This window comes from Bos indicus x Bos taurus, chromosome 10 (assembly GCF_003369695.1).
Source record: "Bos indicus x Bos taurus breed Angus x Brahman F1 hybrid chromosome 10, Bos_hybrid_MaternalHap_v2.0, whole genome shotgun sequence".
NCBI lineage: Eukaryota > Metazoa > Chordata > Mammalia > Artiodactyla > Bovidae > Bos > Bos indicus x Bos taurus.
The window spans coordinates 36,400,748-36,411,672 of NC_040085.1; positions in this window are offsets into that span (position 1 = coordinate 36,400,748).

Here is a 10,925-nt window from a genome sequence, read left to right on the forward strand (position 1 = left end):
AGGAACACGACACAAGTCTTATATTGTGGAAATCTTGTAGTTTTTGAGGACCTATTTAAATAATCTGATCGATTCACTACGGCTTACCAGCATCCTTCACTTAAAGTGCTCTGAATTTACCTCCTCATCTCCCATCTTCTGCACATTCTGTTTTTCTGCCTAAAATACAACCCTCCTACCCCTTCACTTTTGCCTAAGTAATTCTTATTCATTGTTCCGGTCTTCCTTCTCCAAGAACTCCTCTTGACACTCTAAAGCAAAGGCCAGGCTTCCCTGGTGGTCTAGTGGTTAAGAATCCACCTTGCAATGCAAGAAGCAGGGGTTCAATCCCTGGTCTGGGAAAGATTCCATGTCTCTGAGCAACAAAGCCGGTGCACTGGCCATAGTCACACTGCAGCAAGAGAAACCACTACAGTGAGAAGCCTGCACAGCACAATGAGGAGTAGCTCCTGCTCACGCAACTAGATAAAACCCGCGCAGCATAAAGACCCAGCTCAGCCAAGAAATAAAATAAATCTTTTTTTAAAAAGTTCCTTAAAAATAAATAAAACTAAGTCAGATATTCCTCCATGTGTCCCACAGCCCTGTATTAAAATTGCTTGTGTGCTCATCCGTGTGACCCACAAGACCACAAGCATTCTGAGGGCTGATCCTGTGTCTTACGGTGCTTATATCCTCAGCATCTACAGTGAGCCTGGCAAAAAGTACGTGTGCGACAAATACTGCCAACAAATATCATGGCCCACTCTCCTGGCCTAATCATCAAAATCTTACAATTGAATCTGCCAAATCATTCCTATTCCTCTCTCCAGCATAAAACCAAACAATCTGAAAAGCAGAGCAATGCTTTGTGAAGACAGTAAAACTCTTCACAGTCCTATCTTAGAACCAGGCCTGGCACAAATCAGATAATCATGTCCTCTTTCCCTTTTTTCCACCCTTCATTTTACTCTGAATTCACCCACTTCCTCACATCCTTGTTTATCAAGTGTAAACGTCAAGCACAATTCATAGACTAGTTATTGTTCAGTCGCTAAGTCGGGTCTGACTCTTTGTGACCACATTGACTGTAGCCCTTTCCCGCCAGGCTCCTCTGTCCATGGAATTCCCCAGGCAAGAATACTGGGGTGGGTTGCCATTCCCTTTTCCACGGGATCTTCTGGACCCAGAGACTAAACCCAGATCTCCTGCATTGCAGATAGATTCTTTACCATCTGAGCCACCAAGGACCCCAATAAAGCCTTGCCTCAATTTCTTGTCTGGCCTCTTATCAATTTCTGTTGAACACTGGTTGGTAGCAAAGCCATCCCAGGCCATCCTATCTTCAACAATTTTTTTAAAAAATTGTATATCCCCCTTCTTTGCTTTATTTTCATCTTTAACACTTATCATTAACATACTCTATACTTTTGAATTTATCTCATTACTTTCTAGCCCTTCTCCCTAAAATGCAAGCTCCACAAAATCTGTCTTTTCTGTTTGGACCACTAAACATAGTTTGGACCACTAACATAGTGGGAACTATGTTAGTGCCAGAACAGTATCTGGAACGGAGCAGGTATGTAATAGAAATATTTATTGAAATAATGAATGAATGCGTGAGTGAATGAAAGTGAAAACTGTTGCTGTAAACTTGAAAATAAAATGATTTGAATTTAACTAAAAACATGCCACCAAGTTATTTACTTTATTCAGTAAATAATGCTTCAAGCATCAACTCTTTCCCAGCATTCTACAAGTGTGTCATAAGAAAAACCTTCATAGGAAAAAAAAATCATAGTCATGCAGGTAAATCTTTGCTGTTATTCATATTCATATGTTATTCAGGAGAAAAACAATCTAAACGTGATTGGTTTTCAATGTTTGGCTTCCATTCTCAGCTGGACACTCAATCTTACTAAATAAGCCATTCATTTGGCCAATCATGCCCCCCAGTCTATTCTTAATAGCCTAATAGTCCCAAGACTTATCAATTTCCTCAAGCATTCAGCCCCAATCCATATTTGCAAAGAAAAGAAGCCATAGTATCTTTCTCTTCCATTTTCATACATATTATAGTAAATAGCAAAAAAGATCACAGCTTTTCACACCTCTCTTTAACCACACCCTTTACGCATGAATTTCAAGTTTCCTCTCACCAAGAGATGAAGTCTTTCTGAGCCCATAAATCTGGACAAATCTTGGGATTCCCTTTACCCTGTAAAATGCAGCAGAAGGCATGCTGTGGAAGTTCCGATCTTGGCCTCAGCAGAACTGAGCACACTTGTGCTCACTCTCTTGGCTAGCCTACTAGAGGACAGGATACCACATGCAGCAGAGACGAGTCATCCCAGCTAAGGCCATCCTAGATCAACCATCTCCCAGCTGCCCTCAGAGCAACGATTGATACATAAGTGAACCCAGCAAAGCCCAGAACTGCCCATCTGAGCCCAGCCCAAATTATTGGTCCACAGAATCATGAGATTAATAAATGGTTGGTGTTTTAAGTTACCACATTTTGGGGTGATGTATTACACAGCAAAAGCTAAATGATAAACTTATGTAAATCTTTTCCTTTGTTTATTACCTTCCTTTTTGTCCCCAGTAGCAATGACTTAACTCTTTCAGAGCCTTTTTTGCTTAAGCACATCCTATTCTTTCTCCTGGTTTGCCTTCCCGACCTGGTCCACCTAGAAAACTCATATTAAGGCTCAGCTTAATACCACCTTGGTAATCTCCCCTCCCACCACCTGCACCCCTCCCCCACTCCTCTCTGAGCTTACAGCATACATACATGCCTCCATCATAGCACTTACTTTTGTGTCTTGCTACCCTAGAAGACTATCCGTTCCTCAAAGGTTGAGATTATATTTCATTCAGTCTCTAAATTCTAGTCCTTAACCTAGGAGATGCTCAGTAAATATTGGATAAATAAACCTTGAATGCTTCGACATCTCTCATTTCTGTCCCTCTTCTCCATACCTGCTACCTCTGCCTTCATGACTAACCTGGATAATTTAAACAGGCCTTCTTTGCTCCCCAGCCTCCCATCTACTCCACTGCAAACATCTTCAACACAGGACCATGATTATTCACACAGTGTTTTTCCCATAAGATTTCTAGCTCTTTCAAGGCAGAAATCATATACCCTTCACTTTTGTATTTCTAGAAGCCAGTCTAATTTATTAACAAAAGGTAGTTAATTTAATGATGAAACCAATTTTAACAGTTAAAAAAGTACTCTGTTTCCAAAAACTAAAAACACCCTTTTTAAAAATGATGAAGGACTTTTTTTCTTGACTTCGCTGCATGACATGTGGGGTTTTAGTTCCCCTACCGGGGATTGAACCCATACCCCTTGCACTGGAAGTGCAGAGACTTAACTGCTGGTCCACCAAGGAAGTCCCTGCTTCCGAAAAAAACTTCTACAGAGCTGACTTTTTAATAAGGTGTTGATAACAGTCAATACAACCAAGAGTGCTGTCTAGACTGAGTCACGCCTGGGAAGAAAAGGAATCAACTCTGGCCTTGGAGGGGTTTTTCTGGAACAGTCACTGTCATCCTGTATTGTCCTACTTGAAGCCCTAGAAGTCCATCCATTGTAGGGTAGTCTTCTAGGGTAGCGAGAAGTCTCTACTACCAATTCATCTACTACAAAGTTTTCAATATTTAAAAATGTGAGAACATCAGTATGAGAGAAATCACTCCATTAACTGCCCCCAAGATTGTCAATTAATGGATTAATGCTGAGCTGCTCAAAGACTCTTCCCTTGATGTTCAATGTCATGTTAACAAGTTTGAAGATGCAGAAAGTAGGTTTACCAAATTCATAAATGCCCAAAGATGGAATGAAGACCAATTACCTCAAACTCATTCATCCCTTCAACAAATACTTATTGCATCAGTTCAGTTCAGTTCAGTCGCTCAGTCGTGTCCGACTCTTTGCGACCCCATGAACTGCAGCACACCAGGCCTCCCTGTCCATCACCAACTCCTGGCATAGTTACCTACCGTAAGCCAGGACACTAGCCTAGGTATCAGGATATGGCACAACATAGACATGTTGCTTTCTTTCATAGAATCAAAGGAAGAGGTAAACATTAACCAAAGAAATTAATACATGTAATGAATAAGCAAAACTAACACTTTGTCCTGCCACCATTGTGACCAAGCATACTACATACTAAAAAAAAAAAAAAAAAGAAATTAAAAACAAAATTTTTTTAAAAGCACTTCACATCTGCAGATAAACCTTGAAAACAGGAATATCCTATCAAACATTCATCCTCAAAATAAATGAGACCATGAGCTCCGTCCCAAAAATTGCTAACTCAAGAGTGAACATGTTGACTCCTGACTTTTACAATACCAGCATCTAAAGATACCTGAATATTCTACAGATATGTTTTTAATCTTATGTTGCGTGTTAAATCAATTCAGGCATATCTGACCTTGTGGGACTCTGTGGACTATAGCCCACCGGGCTCCTCTGTCCATGGGATTCTCCAGGCAAAAGAATACTGGAGTGGACTGCCATGCCTTCCTCCAGGGGATCTTCCCGACACAGGAATTGAACCCATGTTTCTTATGTCTCCTGCATTGGCAGGTGGGTTCTTTACCACTGGCACCACCTGGGAAGCCCCATTTTTAATCTTATCAGTTGTGATTTATTCATACCTTCTTCATTTAATATTAATACATAGAAAGTATAATTATTGCATACAAGACAATGTATGCATACATCACTGGAAAGTAAATTTACATAAAACTTCTCCATTTATACAGCTTTAATAACTGCATGAGAAAACTGCCATTGTTTCCCATCATGAACAGCTAACCAGTGGTAACCTTGAAGGGCTTTTTTTTCTTAAATACTTGCTATGTCCTTTACTTGGAAAGCCAATTCTGAAGGCTGGTCTTTCTTGCAAAATATTGCAAATAAAAATCCTTTTGTTTTCTTATTGCTCTTATCCCTGAGTTTCTCTTCCACCCACTGGAAGAGAAACACTTAATTAGCTGTGTTACCTGATAATATACAACTCAGACCTCTTTCATCCAGGTTTGACTTTCTCAGCTCCTGAAGTAACAGGCTATGGAGATGTAGCTTTTACTCCAGATGACTCAATTTCTGTTTCTAATCATTTGTCTCTTGGTTCCTGGGGTAAGTCTGGTTCTTGACCAGTCTGGGTCTGTTCTGCACATGACTACTATTTCATTTCCTCTGTAAGTAGCAAGAGTGCCAGGAGACAAGCTTCTATCCTGTGCTCTGACCATCTAGTTTCCAATGGGTGGCAGACAACAGGGAACGTGCTGTTCTTCATATCCTTTTCTCATCAATTGTCTTGAGAAATTCTGATGTGTCCAGGCCTTAGAAAAACTGTCACTTTGCCACCAAGTCATGAACTGTAATTTATTTAGGACACTGGATAGTCCCAACCATGGCATTGAGAATTCACTCATGCCTCATCCTGAACCACCGATTACATAGTTTTATTTCCAACTATCAGTAAAATCTTCATGCTATTTGGCCTGTCAACCGTGAGCTCAAATTACTCCAAATTTTTTTTAAAAAGAGAGAAATGTTCTGTGCACCCCTGAAATAGAGACTCATGCCTGGGTCAAGGAACATCACAGCAAAGGCAGCGTTGGCATGCAACATGTTGTCCCTGCTGGACATAAAGCTGCTGCAACTGACTGGTGAGTTTTTGCTGAGACCTGACAAACGGGGCTTTGTATTTACTTTTGACTCATGACAGAGGTTGCTGTTCTCTGTGCGTCTGTGCCCTTTCTCCTCTTCCCCTAAGGAAGATAATTAAACTTTAACAGTGGAGCAGGACAGACTGTAGGGGAATCAGGATGGAAGCAGAGAGGACAGTGGGACACTAATACATTAGTGCAGGCAAGAGACAGCCAAAGCTCGGACTACACTGATAATAGCAAATGTGTGAGAAGCAATTGCATCCTATATATGTTAAAGGCTGAGTTGACCAACTTGGCAGAAGGAATGGATGTGAGAGATGAGAAGAACTAAGAAACCAAGAATGACCCCAAGATTTCTGATGGATGACAGAAAATAAAAACTCAAAATTACCTTGACTGTTGAGAAAAATGGAATGTAATAGGGATGTGTAAACCCAGCTCTTGAGTTTAGAAATTCTACTACAAAATTATAAGATAAGGGGAAATGGGCCTTAATGGAGTCTATGAGAAAATGACCAGGAGGAGTGGGGGTAGGTATTAGTGGAACTAAGTTCAGAGTGATTCACTTGGCAATCAAAAGCGCCTACAACTCAAAATATAGCAACTGAAGTAGAGGGCCTGATTTGAGGGAGATGATGTTTTCAGGACATTCCACCCTAGACAGTCAGCATTTCAAATCCCTTCCACCAACAAGGATCTACTGTGTAGCACAGGGAATGATACTCAATAATTTTGTAATAACCTGTAAGGGAAGAAGAATCTGAAAAAAGAATAGATACATTAATAGATAACTGAATCACTGTGCTGTACACCCAAAACTAACAAAACACTGTAAATCAACTATGCTTCCATTTTTCAGAAAAGAAAAAATAAAATTAAATCACACATACCACACATACATATATGAATAAAATAAAATAAGATCCCTTCCAATGCTCAGATTCATAAATCTTTAAATCCATCACTTAGGAGAAGCAGCAAGTACTTGTAGCAGTCTCCATGGGTGACATATGTACAGGAAGGAATCACAGACAAATCTACATTTTTAAAGACTAAATAATAAACTGTAATACCATGCTAAGTACCTCACTAGCATGCTTTACATACATGATTACTGAACTTTCTCAGTGATTCCTTCCTAACACAGGAGGAAGCTGTCCATGCACCCACACTGAGTTCCTTATTTGTCTTTGAAGTTTCTTTTTATGAATAGGCCTGGAAGTCAGGAGAAGAGTGTGATTACCCCATGTGTGTGTCTGTGTCTGTGTGTGTGCATGCAAGTGTGAGTGTGTGTTTTGCAGAAGCAACATAAACACCAGAGCAGTCAACAAAGTCAAAAGAACTGAGTTCTGGGTGGGTTGGGTGGGTCTCAGGCTTCAGCTTTCCACAGGACTTCAGGCAAGTGTTCTTTGCCTGCAATCCAGTGTCCTGAGCTGTAATGGAGCAAATAATGGCAGCCTCCGTGCCCACTGAAAAGAGACTCTCAAGACAAATGGGGTGTCCTACAATCATAGCCACCTACGGAAGAGTTGCTGAGTACAAGACAGTATAATTAAGCCCTTAGGAGAAAAATGTGCTCTGCGTTCTCCAGAGAGAAAAAGGAAAGAGGAAAAGTAAATGAGAAAATGAAAAAGGACAGCAGGCAGGAACAACAGTCCCTCCCTGGGAGCTGGTGTAAGATGTGTATCTCTCCAGAAACATCCATCCAAGGCACCAAAGCTTTTAAACACACCAGCCAGTAATGGAGTGCAAGAGAGGTCACTGCTAGAGATGGATGCGGTGTTCACTGAACAGCAGAAATGGATGGTTTGTGTAACAAGAACAGATGGTTCTGCCAAGGTAGTGTCTCCCCTGTCCTTCCTGCCTATGTTTATAATGCTGTGTGTAATGTCATGGGACAAAGATCAAAGAAGGAAATGACAACCACGCGGGTAGCACAGGAAGACTGTTAGATAGAATAAAAGTACTTAAGGCAGTTTCAGGTAAATTAGTGTTAATTCTCAGCTACCCCAACACCCATTACGGGCCTTCCAGATAACATCTCACCAACTGAAAAACATTCTTTTGTCTCTTTTTCTCCAGATTGTGGGCATTTAATTCCTACATAAAAAGAAAGAGCCTTAAAACATAAGAACCCAGAAAACCAAAACCACTGTTCCTTTTAAGCAATTTTAAACTAGATCCACTAAAAACTATCTGGTCTACTGGTTTTATACTGAAAAGTTTAGCTGGCTGAAACCCATACTGTTTTACAACTATAAGGAACACAAGAATTCAAAACTCTGGCAGAATATAAGGTCTCTGCATTCTCATTTTAAAGCAGTATCACTTTCCTTGAAGATGAATATTGTATTTCTAAATGTCTGGAATTGACCTTTACAAGTGTGTGGTTTCTGTCAGCAGCTAATATATATGTATTTCATTTATATGTATATCATTCCTGCTTCTCATTCTCTTGTTTCTATTAATTACTTTTTCTCTTTACATACTACATAATCAGTAGGGACATGTCCATTGCCCGTCTAGCTGATTTCTATTATTCCTCATTACAGCCTTTGTCCCAGTTCCCTGCTTCCCAATATTTAATATTGTCTAAATATTAAATATTTAGACACTGAGTCTAAAATATCCTATTCCCGCCACCGTCAGAGTGACCATCCTATAGTTGTATAATCAATTAGCCTGGCATCTGATCTCTGTTTAAACTGTCTTCTTAGAGGAAACTTAATTATGATTAATATCTTTTCATGACTTTGAAATTGTATAGGCATGATTCCTTACTCAGTCATGCCTGTTAAAAATCATAAATCAATTTATTTTATTCCCTCTAGATCTGAGGAGACCTTATAAATTCTGACTGAATTTTGACAATGTAAAAAAGTCCAGGAGACATTAGATGAATATACTTCTGTTCTTCTCTTGCTGGAAAACCCTTTCAGTAAAATCTTTCAGTTGGGATATTTGAGGAACAAAGCCCAGGTTCTGTGATGTTTACATGTTAACATCACATATGTTTTTTTTAATATATTGTATCATTCTGTATAGTCAAATACCAAAGGTTACGGTTTATTTACTATTAACCTGTTTTGTCTCTAACCTAGGAAACTTACTTCAGCAAATTACTCCTCTCTACTTTGAACTTCCTTTACCTATCTTGCTTCTTGCCTTATTAATAAATTAATGCTCGACATATATTCTTTATCTGTATGAGGCACATTTTATTTCTTTAAGTCTTTGTTGTATTTTTTACAATATTGCTTCTGTTCTATGTTTTGGTTTCTTGCCCCTAAGTCATGTGGAATCTTATTTCCCTGATCTAAGATTAGGGGATGGACCGGCACCCCCCTACATTGGAAGGTGAAGTTTTAACCACTGGACCATCAGAGAAGTCCCCAAGAGTCACATTTTAATTTCTTTGAAAACTATATTTTGACATCCACCCCTTCTTTCTTTCCAAGCTTTTCCAAGGAGAGCCATGCAACACGACTCCAGTCATTGAGATACAAATAGAAGTGTGACTGGAGTTTCTAGAAAAGTTTTCGTTCCTCTCATAAAGAAGACAGTGGTAACTGGCATTATGCTCTTTCCTCGCCTTTCTGCCTTGATTTCCAACCTGATTTCTAGAGTTGGGGCAGCCAGCCTTGCTCCCAAGAGGCAATAAGATCAAAAAGAAAGGCTAAGAGACTCTGAGACACACCAGCTTGACATCACCGAGCCTATGAAACAAGAGCAGCAGTGATCAACCTCCAAACTTCTTATCTGAAAAAAAAGAAACATCCATTTGTTCAACTCAACCCATTGCAAGTCAGCGTTCTTCTTGCCTTCCACCAAACACGTTATTTATTGTCTTGTTTAATCGCTAAGTCATGTCCGACTCTTTTGCAACCCCACAGACTGTCGCCCACCAGGCTTCTCTGTTCATGGGATTTCCCAGGCACAAACATTGGAGTGGGTTGCCATTTCCTACTCCAAGGGATTTCCTGACCCAGGGATTGAATCTGCATCTCCTGCACTGGCAGGAGGATTTTTTACCACTGAGCCACCAGGGAAGCCCAAACACATCTGTAACTGTTTCAATCCCTAAACCTCATCTATGCTCCTGATTTTGCAAGGTACCAGATTTGTAACCAGAAAAGCAAGTTCTACTCAGCCTAAATAAAGTTAGCCCTACAAAAGTGCACACTTTCCAACAGAGATCATGGAGCAGGCTTGGCAATGCTTTACAACAGTTTATAAAAATAAATTGATAGTGTGTCCATGTGTGATAGAAACAAGCAACAAGCTGCCTGCAGCCTTCACTCCCCATCCCCCTCCACACAGGCAAGCTGGAGAACCACAGTGGCCCTGCAGTGCTCGCAGGACCTTCCCAGCCCCCTGCCCCACGCTCCAGGACTGATCCGGACTAAGACCTGGCCTCCACCCCAGAGAGGAGAGCCCCAGGGGAATATGAGTTGACAAGCAAAAATAACTAGACCCTGCTGCTGCTGCTAAGTCGCTTCAGTCGTATCCAACCCTGCGCGACCCCATAGACAGCAGCCCACCAGACTCCGCCGTCCCTGGGATTCTCCAGGCAAGAACACTGGAGTGGGTTGCCATTTCCTTCTCCAAACCAGACCCTGAGGAGTATTCAAAGTATAACTAAGCTCAACTCAAGCTTTTGACCTAAACTTCGCTTTCTTCTCATCGTTGGGTACCTAAGAATTTTTTTTCCACAGCTGCTGGTTGCGTGCTCAGGGTTTATTTCTGGCTTCTCATCAAAGGGAGAATGCCAATTCCTTTTTATGTATCTCTTCTAAATAAGGAACATTTGCTTTACATGTCTCCATTTAAGTCTCATATGGCCTACAGATAGCTCTGAGCCAGTCTGCTCTCTAGCATATGAAGAGAGAAAGGAAGGAAGGGAAAGAAGAGAGGGAGGAAGGAAAGATCCCTAGATGGAAACAGGAAAGGACACACACCCACACACTTACACATGTATCTATTTCCTTATTCCCTTTTAGTCAATCCTTTTCTAGTAAAAACTCAACTCTTAAAAAAGTCAACTTTTTTCCACGTAAAAACTCATTACTCAAGAGAATCAAAATGTCCTGCACAAACTGCCTGTTTCTTAGGATTTCTCTGAAGATTCTGTAGCCGTGAGTCATGCTCTCTGAGATGGCTCCTGTGGAACTCTCTTAGGATAGGATACGGGCTCCAAGGATTACTTTCGCCCCTTGAAATCATAGTGGTTATGTCTTCTTTCTTTT